This window comes from Pinus tabuliformis, chromosome 1_2 (assembly GCF_031772625.1).
Source record: "Pinus tabuliformis cultivar Carrire ecotype Pingquan chromosome 1_2, CPIR1, whole genome shotgun sequence".
NCBI lineage: Eukaryota > Viridiplantae > Streptophyta > Pinopsida > Pinales > Pinaceae > Pinus > Pinus tabuliformis.
The window spans coordinates 214,095,971-214,112,510 of record NC_142298.1 but is presented as its reverse complement, the minus strand read 5'-3'; positions in this window follow the sequence as shown (position 1 = coordinate 214,112,510).

Sequence of the window (16,540 nt, the reverse complement as noted above, 5' to 3'; positions counted from 1 at the left end):
TAAAATCGCTGCCTCTGAAAATTGTGGTCTAGCATTGTATGCAGGAGATCAAGAGAATCTATGGTACATTCACAAAAAATGTTCAAATCATATGACAAGAGATAGAGATAATTTTGTTTATTTCAATGAAATAAAGAAAGAAAAGAATGTGATTTTTGGTAATAATTCACATGTTTCTATTGAAGGGAAAGGAGTTGTGATTTTAAAGAAAAAGGTCAACGATGGAAATGTATTATTTTTTGATGGATTAAGACATAAAATTTTAAGTGTTAGTCAAATTTGTTATCAAGGGCATGAAGTTATTTTCATATCAAAGAATTGTGTGGTAAGAAATATGGATACAAGTAAGATCATAATAATGGGAACAAGAACTCCAGACAATGTTTATGTCTTAGAAGGTGGCCAAGAGAATTGTTATATGACAAAATATGAAGAAAGTTGGCTTTGGCACAAAAGGTTGGGGCACCTTATCTTTTCTCAATTATACAAATCAAGAAATATGGGAGCAATTCATGACTTTCCAAACATCTCTCCACATGAAAATAACATCTGCAAATCACGTCAATTTGGTATGAAATTTAGAGTTCATATTAAAGCTAATGAAGGTAGTTCAAGTAAACCCCTTCAACTTGTTCACACTAATTTATGTGGTCCTATGAGAAATAAGTCTCCTTGTGTTGAGCAATACTTCATATTAATTATTTATGACTTTATAAGAATGTGTTGGATTGGTTTACTAAAGTATGAAGATGAGGCATTTGGTAAGTTGAAAATATTCAAGGCTTTGATAGAAAATGAATTAGATCTAAAGATTTAATTGTCCTAGATATGATAGAGGAGGAGAGTTTATATCATATGTGCTCTTCAAATTTTGTGAATAACATGGCATCAAAAGACAGTTTTCCATAGCTAAAACTCCTCAAAAAAATGGAGTTGAAGAAAGAATGAACATGACAGTTCAACAAATGGCACGTGCCATCTTTGATGAGTCAGGAATGCCTCACACCTTCTGGGGAGAAGAAACACATATAGTTGTGGGCACAATTAAAAAAGCTCATATTCGAGTAAACAATGATAAAACTTCATATGAACTCTGATTCAGTAAGCCTACAATTGTCAAACACTTTATAATTTTTGGAAGAAAATGTTTCATAAATAAAATTGATGACAAGCTTGGAAAGTTTGAATCTAGAGTTGATGAAGGAATCCTCCTTGGATACTCTTCTAGAAGAAAATGATATAAATCTTACAATATAAGGATTCAAAAGATTGTTGAATGCATAGATGTTGTGATTGATGAAGCATCCAAAGGTACCGAAAGGGAAGCACAAGCAAATAATGAAACTCTCCTTAATACAAGCCAAAAGGTTGTAGGAGGAGGAGATAGAGAAGCATTGGAATAAGGAAATCAAAATACAGATGTATCAAAAAGACACCATCAAGGTATGTTCAAAAAAATCATCCTGAATCTCAAATCTTAGGTGAAACGTAAGTAGGAATACAAACTAGAAAAAACTCTTGTTGGAACTTCTAGTCACTTAGCCTTACTATCCACAATTGAACCTCAAACTATGAATAAAGCAAGCAAAGATGAAGGTTGGGTTAAGGAAATGCATGAAGAACTTGATCAAATAGAAAATAACCATACACGGGAACTAGTACCAACCAAGGCATCATGATAAGAATGTAATTGGGACAAAATGTGTGTTCAAGAACAAACTAAATGAAAATCGAGAAGTACTTAGAAACAAAAGAAGACTTGTATGCAAAGGCTATGCTCAACAAGAAGTGATAGACTTTGAAGAAACATTTTCACCTGTAGCTAACTTGAAGTCTAAGAATGTTTCTTTCATTTTCCAACTTTCATAACTTTAAGGTATATCAAATGGATTTTAAATCTTCATTTTTAAATGGGGATCTATAAGAAGAAGTTTATATTGAACAACCTGAAGGATTCATTCTTGGTAATGATACAAATTTTGTATACAAACTTAATAAGGCATTGTATGGGTTAAAACAAGCACCTCATGCATTGTACTATCGTCTTGAAAGGTATCTTCAACAAAAAGGATTCAAAAAAGGATCTGTAGATAGCAATTTGTATATCAAATTTGATGACGAAAAACTTTTGGTAGCAGTATTTTATGTAGATAACATCATATTTGGAAGCAAGGGAGAATATATGAGTCAAGAGTTTGCTTTAGTTATGCAACAAGAATTTGAAATGTCTCTACTTGGTGAAATAACATACTTTCTTGGAATTAAATTTCAACAAACTAAAGATGGTATCTTTGTTTCTCAAACCAAGTATCTCAAACAAATTTTGAAGAAATGTGGAATGGATGACTGCAATCATGTATGCACACCAATGGTAACATGATGTAATCTTAGTCAAAATGATGATTCTACTTTAGTTAATAAGCTAGAATATAGATCTATGATTGGAAGCTTTCTCTACCTTACAGGTACAAGACCAGACATTGTACATGTTATTGGCATAGTTAGATCAAGATGGTTTCAAGTAAATCCTAAGGAAACTCATCTCCAAGAAGTTACCAAGATATTCAAGTATCTCCAAGGAACTCAAGATTTTGATCTATGGCATCCAAAAAAAACATACTTTTCACTTCATGATTACATAGATGCAAACTGCGCAGGTAATGGTGATGACCGCAAAAGTACTAGTGGAGGAGCATTCTATTTGGGACCTCATTTAGTTTCTTGGTTCACTAAGAAACAAAGTTCAATCGTTGAGGAAAAATATGTAGTTGTTGCATCTTGTTGTACTCAACTTCTATGGATGATCCAAATATTGCAAGATTCAAGTCGCTTTTCCTCAACATATATCTATTCTCTGTGATAACACCAGTGCCATAATTATTTCTAAAAATCCTGCCATGCACTAAAAAACCAAGCATATTCCAATCAATGATATTTTCTGAGAGAGAAGGTTCTTGAACAAAAGGTAAAACTCGAATATGTTTCTTCAAAGGAACAATTTATAGAATTATTTACAAAGCCACTTCCTCATGATTCCCTTAGATATATCAAACAAGAATTAGGATGATTTATGCTTCTTCACTTTGCTAATTGTCCTAACATGCATATCATGTTCAGGGGGAGTTGTGGCTATAAATAATTAACAGTTTATGTTATGTACATGGATATTGCGAAAGACAGTTGTGCATATACACAATTTTTAATGTAGAGAGTTGCGTATAGTTATCAGTAATGAATGAAATAGTGACATAGATTCAGGGGAAGCCTCTCATATTCTTTTATCAGTTAGAAATTGACATTTTGGCATTGACATTGTTTTACTACATATTGTTAATAATACTCATATGATGCTTAGGAATGATGTTGGTTCATGATGGTTCATTAGTTGTTGCAAAATGTTATTTTCACTATGGTTCTTTGATGGATTTGTTGATTTATGAGATGGATATGATTAGATTTGACAATGAATAGTTGTCGTAGGTTTAAGGGGAGAATATACTATGCTTCTAAAGGTCCATCATTGGAATTATGGTTTCTTTAGCATTTCTTGTTTCATGTTGGTTTATGATGAGTATATATCATTTATGATGTATAGTTGTTGCTATTATTATTGCTAAAGATACATATTTTATTATCAATGATGCATGGACTCCATATGATGAAGTTATGGATGCTGCCTATTTTATGCTTGAGTTTCACTTAGTGAAGTTATTAATGGTGTTGTGATACAAGAGATTGATATGTATTTGGTACTTGAGGATAGTGGATATTCCTATAAATGGAAAGAGCATGATGACCTTGATGATACAAGGTCAAGAGGATGAGTTGATGACATATCTCTACTAAAAAATCTTATGCTTTTGTTATATTTTCTTAGTGATTCTTGGAAGCACTACACATTTGGTCACATGTTGATGATATTGAAGAGATTGATACTACATTGTATTATCTTACATGTTAATGATGAGGATGTTCATTCTACTATCAAATATTTATGTTGTATATTCCTATACGGTGAATGATGGTTGCTGATGACTATTATGGTCTTGCTACCTCATGGTGGAGGTCCATTTTTTTTGTTAAAATTGTGTTGTATGTCTCCTACTGTAAAGGTTATGAAAAATACCCATGTTGTAATCATTGTAAAATTTGGTCATGTATACGCTATTGGGATCAAGTCATGTCATATATGTAATCCCATTAGTTTGGGACATTGATGTAAAATTTAGGTCCAATATGTAAACCCATTTTGTTGGGTGATTAATGTAATCATGGGAGCATCGAGTCATTGGTGATATGAAAGGTCATATCTGTTTTGAGTCTTAAAGACTTGTACTTTTATTGCATACCTTTAGAAGGTTCAGCATATGCTCAGGGGGAGCATGGTTAATATGCATCTTTTCAGCTGACCATAACTACAAAAATCATCACTATAAGGGAATCACTTCATTGAGCCTAGATCAACCATTTTTCCTTGATGCCAAAGGGGGAGAGATGCTTGGTGTTTGGAGAAGAATTCTTGAAAGAAGCTTGGTATGTTTTTAGAGAAGACTTGGTCTTTGTAGGTGTATTGTAGGTGGTGTCCAAACACAAAAGTGGTTTCCATAAAGTCCAAAGGGCGAGATTGTTAGAATTATGGCTAATGTGTTGTCCTTGATGGAAACCTGATTGATAAATATGTACTTAATTTAAACATTGATGATTGTGGTTTTAATGCAGATTGGTACAAATGCTACAGTTTTTATGAGCAAAGAATTGATAGTTTATAGATAGATGGATGTTAAAGGAAAATTTTGAGAAAGTATACATGGATCCTATGAAGAAGGGTCACATACATACACAATTCCCATGAATAAAAGTTGCATACAAAATCCAAACCATGGTAATGTGGATACCAAGGATCATTACCATGGTATTGGCCCCTATTAATCAAACCAAAAACGATTATTTGATTCCATAAAAGAATACTAATGACATTACCAAGGGATTTACCTAATGTATTGGCTAAGGATAAAACTATATAACGATATGGAGATCAAGGTGTTAGGTGTGTGTCACCAAGAAGCAATGAAGAAGACTCAGATTTGAAATATCTAAAAGTGTGTTGCCATATATGCTTGAATGATTTACTTATTGCAAATGTATAATTAACTAACAATGATATATCTATGATTATAATGATGTTGTGATCTAAATGAATTACTTAGAATTTTGTAGTTTTGACAGTAAAGTTTGCGAAGACTTAAATTATGTTTGCAACAGAATTTTTCAGATCTATACACATGTTTATCTTTGGATGGTCATGTACATATGCACATCTATATCTATAGGGTCACGTATATATTATGAGATATGGTCTTCAAAATGTTGAGATCTGTACACAGATGTTATGCATGGTAGTTTCATACATACACTAATATGTTTCATGGATGTTGTGTATATGTTCTAGGCTTTTGTAGTGTGGCTTGATGATGACATTTGATGGGTTCTACTCTATTTGTTTTTGTCTTTCAATGATGTCTTTATCTTGACAAGTTGTGTCTGATAGTGTTGATTGAGTTGAATGTGGAATGGAACAATAATTCGTAATGATGCTATAGTGTGTTGATTTGTGATTAGTTCAATGTATGGTTAAGTACTTGATTCAGTGGTTGGTTTAGTATTACAATAATTTAGTTTGACAATATTTTCAATTGTCAGTGATTTGATATCTGTATAGAGGTTTTATGCAGAGCAAACGGGTATATACTCAAGTTATATTAAGAACAATCACATACATATTATGATTTTTATTTGTTCTAGTTGGGTTCTATATTCAGTGGTTTGATGCTTCAGAGATTAAGTTGGTTTACAGTGATTTAGTGATTTCAGATTCAATATTTTAGTATTTCATGTTGGTTTGGGTTATTGATGGTGTGGGTCCAGTATGAAAATTTGATGAAATTTGGCCTAAAGTTTTTTTATGATTGTTTGACAGGTGGATCCAATTTGAAAGATTCTGAAAAGTGGTCCACAAGGAGTTGAGGATTGAATCCTTCAGTAAGAGGGTATGAGATCCTTTCTAGTAGTAGTTGGTAAATGAGATCAGGGGGTTGTAGCTCCCTTATGGTAGGAGATGGAGAATGAGTGGAGGTTGTAGCCTCCTATAGGTGGGTTCCTGCGTACCAGTAAGAGTCTGCATCAATACAAAAATGTAATGAATATTTTCTTTATATAATAAGAAAGAAGACAAAGATAGTGGCATCGGTGGTTTTCTCCCACATTGGATTTCCACCTAAAAATACCGGTTTTCTATGTGTGTTTCTCATATGCTATGATTTAATTCTCCTTTAATTCGTATTGATTTGATTATGGACTGGTTAAGGTAACTTAGTAATGGAAATTAAGATAAATTAAATAATATGGATATATGGTGTTTGCATTCACAAGGGTCATGTACATACAATTGTTGCATGAATAACAGTAGCATACAAAATTTAGAATAAGAAATGAAAAGTTAAAGTGAGTTAAAAAAATATTGATTCACACCCCCTCTCAATTTTTTTCCCAACATATGCTAGAGAAGAGGTGGAGACAAGCTCACATGTATGAATAAAACTCCCTAAGTCACACTTAGAGTTTTATATTGTTTCTACTTATAAGAAATTAGAGATTCTATTAGTACTCCAATGCGGGCAACCCAAAATGGACCCAATCATGTTGAAAGAAGCACGACATTTCATCCACAGACTGACGAATAGACATAGGTTTTCAACTGCACCGTGGTGCACTTGTTGTGAGGCTATTGTGGAAAACATCCTAAGTCATGGTATGAGCATCTTCCATATGTGCAGCATTCCTACAATTGAGCAGTGCACTCATCTACACATCAGTCACCATTTGAGACATTTTTTGGCTACCTACCCAAAGATCCTTTTGATATGGTCTTTGGAAGGGAAGATGACTCTAGTGGACGTGATGACAGGGACAAAGCGCAGTGGTTCATTCAGTAGATCCAGTTGATTCACCAAGTAGTACAGGAGCAGTTGGAGAAAATTCAAGCCTGGTACAAGGCTCAACATGACAAACACCGAGTCGACCATCAATTTCAAGTGGGTGAAAAAGTGTGGTTCCATATCAGCAAGGATAGAATGAAGGGAGAAGGGAAGAAGTTGCGACCAATCCGGTATGGTCCATTCACCATCTTGGATAAGATTGGAGACAATGCCTTTCGTCTCTACTTGTCAAAATATATGAAAATGTACTCCATAGTGAATGTGGAAAACTTAAAGCTTTATGAGCCACCATTGATTATGGACACTGAAGAGGTGGGATCAGTTCCTACAGTTGATGATTTTGCACCAAAGTATCTCGACGATTTTCCTGAAGATATCATCCTTGACAGAAGAAACAAAACTTCACGATGGGGAGATGTGGAATACCTTTGAGTTGGTTTCAAAGGGATGCACCCTAGCAAGGCAAAATGGCTGGAAAAAGAAAGAGTGAGGGAACAATTCCCTCACTTTCCAATTGACTGATAAAGCTTTTGGTGGTCCAAAAGCTCCTCAATGGGGAGGATTGATCTAGGTGGATCTCTAAACACCAGTGGCATGAAAATTCTCAAAATTCAAAGTGGCAGAAACTCAATTAGCTTGACATCAGATCAAAGTGCTCGTCACCCTGATTCCAATAGTGTGAATGGCACTCCAATCCGAATCCGTATGAAGAAGATAGAACCAATCAAATTTCAGGGTTGACATACCCATGTTGCAGGTTTAAGGAGGGTGCAATTTGGCAAGAATCTGGCACCAAAATTTGGCCACTTTTCTAGGTGAAATTGTGGGTCCGTTAATTTGTCTAATATTGCCTAAGGTTCTGGAAAACTTCTAGCAGACGGTGGAACCGTTATTTATTTTTAAATAAAAAAAAAAGATATACAAAAATATGGGGTGGGTGGCCATGACCCTGCCGCCCTTGGAACCACCAAAAATAAACACATAAAAATGGGGCGGGCAGCCATGACCCCGCCACCCCTGGTGCCCACTGTAACCATATCATATAAAATGTTGTTGGGGGCAAGAAGTCAACCCCGCCGCCCCTCCATGTTGTGGTTAATATGTAACGGCCAACAGAGATGGGGAAGTAGGCCACTAGCACGGTGGACCCACCACCCAAAAATAAACAACGCATATATGTGTAAATCATCTTCTGGATTATAGCGCATTAGGTTTTTGTTATGATCGACATTTCGAACCAGCAACAATGATTCATCTTTAGGATGTGAAATGTTTGTGGAAAACTGGTATAATATTCAGATCAATAAATAGATGTTTGAGATGCACAACTGACAATAATCTTAGGGATTATCAATTTATTAAATTATTGTTTATAATTTATTAGGGTCATAATTATTTTAATTATATTTTATTTTTAAATTGTAATTTATTATTTATAAATTGTAATTTATTAGGATCATAATTATTTTAATTGTATTTTTAATAATTATTATTTTGTTTGAAATATTTGTTAAAATCAATTATAAATATGGTCCTTAAAATAATATTAAAATTCTTTTTACACTTGTTGTGAAATCAGTTATTGTAGTTTGAATTTTATATGATTTAGATAAATCTTTTATAATTAAATTAAAGTTTGATTTTACTTATTATTTAAAGTTTTTTATTGTCAATTTGTTAAATTATTGTAAAATTATAATTTATTAGGGTCATAATTATTTTAATTATATTTCATTTTCTATTATTTTTATTTCAATTATTTATTAAGAATAATTATAGATGTGGTTCTTACAATAATATTCAAACTAAAATTCCATTAACACTTGTTTAGAAATTAGTTGTTGTAGTTTGAAATTTATATGATTTTGATTATTAGATTAATCTTTTATAATTAAATTAAAGTTTGATTAATGTTTTTTATTGTCATTATAGTTTTTATTGTCATTAAAGTTTTTAATTACTTTAAAGTTTGATTATAGTTTCTTATTGTGATTAAAGTTTTTTAATTAGATTAAAGTTTGATTCAATTTTTTTATTGTCATTAAAGGTTTTTTGGGTTGGGGGCGGGGGGTTGGGGGGAATTTTTGTATTATTTAATATTTATTTAGAATTGATGTTTAAATGATAATGTATTATTGTGTTGATATTTTTTTAATTAATAATCTACTGGTTAGATGTTTAAAAAAAATTATTTGTCTTAGGGATATGATACCAAATGAATGGTTAATGAAAGGAGCGATTTTAATTAGTGAGGGGTCAGATTGGATGATAAAGTTGGAATCCAATTTTCACTTATGGTCTATCCATCGTCTCTATTGAGGTTATTAGGGTTCTTGTTGATTTCTATGGCTTCTTTGAATTTCCTTATGAAGTAGTGATCACTTCTAGCTAAGATGTGGGTGTCTTCTATACAAATTTGATGCTTGGTTTTGTTAGAATGTTTTGCTAAAGCCGATGATTTGGATCGATTATGTTTAATGTCAGCTGAGTGTTCCTGGATTCTTGTGTTAAAGGATCTACCAGTTTCACCTACATAGGGCTTGCCACATGAGCAAGGAATTAAATAGACACCCTTATGGCATTTAGGATCAATTTTGTCTTTAATCGGATTGAGGCAACTTCAGATGGTGTTTAAAGGTTTGAAGGTGGTTAAAACCATGTTCTTTTTTAGGATACGAGATATTTTATCAGTAGTTCCCAGAATAAGGGAGGTTAACTTTCCTATAATATTATCAAAATTTTTATTATTATTTGGCCTAATGTTTGCTTTATTTATGGCTTTAACAACTTGACGTTTGTTGTATCCATTTTTTAGGAAAACTTTAATAAGGTGTTATTTTTATTTTTCTAGGTGTTCCTTGTCAGAGATTCTCAGGGCCCTGGTAGCTAATGTGTTGAGGAATCCTAGTTTGTGGGTTGGGTGATGATGTGAGGAGGCATGTAAATATTGTTCAGTGTGAGTCTTTTTTCTATATACCTGGTGGGATATGGAGCCATCGTCATTCCTAGTGATGAGTATATCAAGGAAGGGGAGGCTATTGTTGACCTCAAATTCCATATTGAATATGATGGAAGAGGATAAAATATTCAGGTGTTGTTTGAAGGTTTCTAGGGTTTCTCTTCCATGAGGCCATATGATAAATGTGTCATCGAAATATCTGTTCCACAATTTAGGTTTCAGGGGTGAAGTCATGAGGGCTTTGTTTTCAAAGTCTTCCATGAATAAATTGGCAATGATAGGAGATAAAGCCGACCCTATGGCGGGGATTTGATCCCCCGACCCCTCCTCAACTATTTGCCATTTTTAACCAATGCGCCCAACAACTTTCCTTGGTAGATCCGCCCACCAAACCTTATATCAACCTTTTTGCACAGTGCACCCAGGGGGGGAGAGCGCGCACATTTTTTGAGGTGAATGAATTGTAGGAGGCAGAACCATGAGCAGGCCTATGACAGGGGGAAGAACCTTGCCTAAGCACATTTTCCAGGGGGTCATTTTTGGTCCAATGTCAGAATTGGGCAAGTTTTAAATCGATTTTGCACTTCTCAGCGACAGGAACTCATTGGTGATGCTAGCTTCTTCAACGGAGCTCTCCATTTTTTGGTAATTTTCTATATTGGAGGTATAAGACTCCTTTCTGTAAATCTTGATTGTACTCTTCTTTCTCATGACACTTAATGAATGAAGGCCTCCCCATTGATTGAGCAGGGCCTGAAGACGTAGTCCAAATTGGATGAACTCTGTTATCAAGTCTCTTGTTTTCTTTCATGCTTTTATGTGTTTCTCATCTTCTCTCATGTGCACATTAAATTTCTATGGTTAAGTTGCAATTTATCCATGTAATTCTTTAATACATCTAGAAGCAAAAGACCTTGTATCATGGTACGTGAAATATTCGAATATAGATATTCATGCACAACGGCTTGTATGCTAGTAGATATGGATGTTTAACATGGGATGTATGAATATATAACATTTGATTGAGGGAATATGATTTATGTCTAGTTTTTTTATTACATAAATGTACCTTTTAATTGTTCTACATTGCCATAGTGTTGGACATGTTTTGGAATATTGTAATCTTAGCTTTGAAAAAGCTTTAGGTGCTAAGAAATAATTGAGTTATGGAGAACAAGCATTGCATACAAAATTCCTTGCCTGGATAGCAGGTTTCAAATACAAATAAATTTTTCCATCTATTTTCCTCTAGAAGGGCATTGGTTTTAGCTAAGGAGGTTATTTAAAGGCTTGACCTTAAGGTTGTAGAGGCACCCTCCAAAAAGTTATTTTATGCTTCTATTGAGAATATTCTTAGTCTAATGACTAGTCAAAATATTGAATGTGAGTATTACTATGGACACCATACAAATTAAATAGTTGGTAAATTCCTATAGGCATCAAAACACTTACCTCACGATACATCTCACATTGTCTTTAACAAGTTTTCTTAAGACAACAAATTCTCAAATAAATTTCTTGTAGAAGCTTTCCAAACCATGAAATTTTCTTACATAAAAGGTACACTTAGGTTTTGGTCAATCCAAAATGGTCTTTACCTTGTCAATTTCCATCATCAATCCTTCCTTGGAAATCACGAATCCTAAGTACACTAACTCTTCCTTTGGAAAGATGCACTTCCTCAAATTTACTAGTAGTTTCATTTTCCTCGGCTATTATAATACATTTCTCACATGCTCTAGGTGTTATTTCTTTGTCTTAATAAATATCAAAATATCATCTATGTATACAAAAACAAACCTTCCCAAAATTGGTTTGAAATAGTCCATCCTTTGTCTTGAATGTTATCTTCCTTTAATCACCTTCCCTTAACTGAATATGATGATATCCACTCTTCAAATCAATCTTTGAAAAGTACCTGACCCCACTCCAACAACCCAAGGGGTCATCTATCCTAGGTAAGGGAAACCTATACTTGATAGTGATATTATTAATATCCCACGAATATATACATATTCTCCATTCACCTCCTTTATTGGGTGCTAAAATTTCTAGTACAACATAAGGACTTAAACTCTTTATGATTAGCCCTATATCAGGAAAATCTTGCGCATATGTATTCACTTGTTCACTCTCTTCTAGAGTCATTAGGTAAGGATATTTTTTAGGAAGACTTGACCCTGGAATCAATTCAATCTATTGTGATATACTTCTCATGGGCAATAATCGTACTAGCAAATAATCCAACACAGTCTACTCAAATTCCTTCAAAAAATGTTGAATTTCTAGTTGTATATAGTTCCTATACCCACCTTCGTAAAGTTGCTTCTACATTATGGCTAGATAGGAATGATAAATTTTCTAATCATTCAAAAATTCCTTAGTTGATCACATCGTAATTCAATTATCATTACCACCCACATCTTGATTTCCACTATTTTTTATTGTTATTGTTGTACCTTCTATCATTGGCTTCAACTTATATTATTGTCTAGCCTTTTTGAATTTATAAGTATTCTTCCTACCCAAAATATTCCCATCAAATAGCCATGGTATTCTAAGAAATTCATGGCATGCATTCATATCTACTACATCACATAAGACAAGTTCACTAAATATTCCATTCTAGAGATGTAACAAGCATTGATCCATCATGGTCATTTGTTTCCCTAGTTGTAATTATGGAACCTGGTATGGATTGGGATGGGAAATGCATTTTAACTTAAAATTATTTATGACTTCCATGGATACCAAATTTTTAGTACTTCCACCATCTATGAATAGATTAGTTTTTTTGTCATATTCCTTTTAGGTTCAAGAAACACCCTTCATAGTATAAAATTCTAAGCTTTTTATAGTTGAAGGATCATTACATTTTCACAAAAAATGGTTACTTCACATGCCTATGTGACTTGTGTTCAAGATTCCCAGTTCTTCCTACATTATGCTTTTCTAGACATTTGGACGCCTTACACCCTTCTACTCCACATCAGTAACATGTAATAACGTACTTACCTTTTCCTCTTTTATATGCTTGACCTATTCCAGTGTCATTTCCTCGTTTTGTTCCCTTGTCTACTAGCAGATTCATTTTTTGTTTCATTGCCTCTATTAGTGCTTGATCTATCTCTTCCTCTAGCTATTTTTCCATGAAATTTCTAGTGTTATTTTCTACCAATCTTCTCTTCCGCCTTCAAGAAAACTTGATAGGCTTCATCCACATTTTGAAATAAATATGTGTTCATCTCATTTTTAATTTTATACTTTAAACCATTCACATATATCACCACTCTTTGCTATTATGATTCTTTAATCCTTAACTCGAGTGACAAATTGAAAATTTTCTCAGTGTACTCTCAAACACTCAACTCTTTCTTCCTTAGGTTTTATACTTTCTTACAAAAACTCTATTGGTAATTATCAAGTAGGCATTTCTCCTTGAGTTTACTCACCATCTTACTCAAGGTTCTAATCTTCTCCCATTAATTGTATACCTTTTCCTTCTTCAACACATCCCACCAAAGTGTAGGATGTCTATATGACCCTGTCATGGAAAATTGGACACGATTTGGGTCCAAAATATTATCATACTAAAAATACCTTTCAAGCTCTCCTATCTAGTCCATGAGAGTCTCAGCCTTTAAATTTCCATTATAACATGAAATTTCCACCTTTGAATTACCTCTATATTTCATAAAGGATATTAAATTATTGTTGGCTCCACTTCCCTAGCATCTCTCTCTTCCTCAATCTCATCTTCCAACTTCGAGTTTACTTCAACATAACCAAGTCTTCTATTTTCCAAATATTGCATTCTTCTTCTCAATGCCTCCAATTATCTGTTCAAGCACCTCCTTGTGCTACTCCATCTCCAATGGTGACATTTCTGCAATTTTTCTAGTGGCCCTCAACTTTATTAACACTCATGGGCCTTATCCCGACTTGTATTTCCACAAATTTCCCTCCAACAATTACATTAAACAACCCCTCATGGGTATAACCACAACCACACACTATAAAAGAACTAACAAAGGGCCAATATCAAGAGCTTAAATGATTTTTGAGACCATTTGATGTATAGGTGATGAATGAACTTGTACACAACCACTATAAGAACCTACATTGTTCCTGTGGAGTGCATGACTGGTTCTATCGATCACAATAAAAAATTAAAATTAACACACAAAACAAGGAATTTGTGAAAAAAATCACATCAGACAAAACAAGAGAATATAAAATTCTCATTCTTAGTTGCATACATAGAAAAATTACTCATACATATCAAAGTACAATTCTATTTTTTCTATGCCTTAGCATACACACCATTTGTTTCACATCTGACTCATTCCTAGCTTCGCAAGCTCCTTCCTATTCAGTCTCATGAGATACTCTAGTTTTCGACTACTCTATTCTCTTCTCATCTCTCCTTGTTCATTGATCCTCTTCCCCATTCACAACTTCTCTTAAATGATGATTGGAAGGTTAAATTTTCACAACAATTTGATTTCCTTATCTATCTTCGTATCTTTTCATCATTTCTTGGATGATGAACAACCATGACAGTTTGACTCACTAGCCAATAATCACTTCTTAAGTTGATTCCCCAGTTAATTATTAATCCCTTATCTACTTTCATAACCAATCATTATTTCTCCACATAGGAAATCCATTAGTTTGTTACCATCTCCTTGATAATGTGGAATCATTTCAAGTCATGCATCCATAATGCTCTAGCCAAGACTAGCATATATCCTATTTCTTAATCAAAAATATGCAAAAGATGTTTTTTCTTGTCAAAAGATGTTTTTCCTTGTTAAAAGATGCTTTATTTTATTGGCTATGATTTCTGACAAGGCTTCAAAAGTATTATTTTTTATTGTTAAGAATATGTGTTAGTCAAACCGAACATGGTTTAGCCAAAAAAAAAGAAATATATAGAATTTTCAAGAAAATATTGTAGAAAAAATGCCATGTTTTCCCCAACAAATAGGTTGGACATGAGTTATGCATACAAAATTTTAGCCCATTTTGAGTTAAGCCTGTGGAAATTCAAAATTTCAATAAAAATCTATTGTTTGGAACACTATTCTAAGAGTAAAAAGAAAAAAAAAACTATATTTAATTGATATATTAGCTAAGAGCAGGGTAACATAGTTATTAACCAATACCTAGTAACGAAAAAAGAAATTTGATTGATGATGTATTCATTCATTATTTATGATATGGCAAGTAACTTCAAAAATTTCATTGACAGATGGATTCAAGTGGGTAACATAATAAAAAAACTGAAAACATTCCTTCCCTTTCTTTTAAGCTCACAAGCCAATTCATCTCAATGAACCACTGAAGCTACGCTTGGATAGATTGTAGTTACAAGTTCAAAAAAAAAATATGAACCATAGTTGAGCTGAAAAATTAGAAAAGTGATATCAACTTAAACTTAAATGAATGGCAATTTGTGCTTGTATTCATATAATATTCATTAGGTTTAACAAATTTTCATTGGGAATTCTTTGTATGATTTTTGTGGTGACTTGCAGTTGGTAATATCTTCATTATCGATAGACATCCCTTTTCCTTTCATGCCTTTCTATTCACTCCCCTTAAACTGATCATACTATATGTGTTATTCATCTACTTATGAATAAACTGTAAGCAAAATTTTCATAATTGAAAATAATGACTAAAATCCTATGTTTGTTATGAAAAAATAAAGAGTAAAATTATAAAACTGGGCTTAGAAAAATGTCCATTGTGAGCTTTATGGGGACATTTTTTAAAACATAAGAGCATATATATATATATATATATATATATATATATATATATATATATATATATATATATATATATATATATATATATATATATATATATATATATATATATATATATATATATATATCTATTCTCTTATGTTTTAAAAATTCCCTCTATAAAGCTTAGGGTAGAGATTTTCTAAACCCATTTTTATAGTTTTACTCTTTGTTTTTTCATATCAAACATAATATTTTCGCTACTCTTTTCAATTATGACAATGTTTTTTATGAAGAAACAAAGAGTACAACTATAAAAATGGGTTTAGAAAAATGTTCACCATGAACTTTATAGAAACATATTTTAAAAATAAGAGCATATACTTGGAGGTATGTGTGTGTGTGTGTGTGTGTGTGTGTGACGAAAACTTGCTTCAAAATTTTGAAACTCATTCAATGGTGTCTACAACAATGTTCTCAAAATTGGTATTTCTTAAATTTTAACTAAATTACACAAATTCAGTAAAATGCATTCCCAACCCTCATTATTATGTATTTTTTAGTGATTTCAATGGGAAATGGTTTTTCTTCTATTTTGATATATTTGTTTACTTTTAGTTTTCTAATTTTAGATTTAAAAAATCTTGTTATGTAAATACACTACAAGGTTACCTTCTAAATGTGAAATACCCACTTAGTTAACCAAAATGCAAGCTTGATTTCTATCCTTGGGTATTTTTAACTACTTTCAATTCTATAAAATATGTTTTTTCCTCCCATGGTCTTATACAAGTTCAAAGTTGTCTTAGAACATTTGCATCAAGTCCATA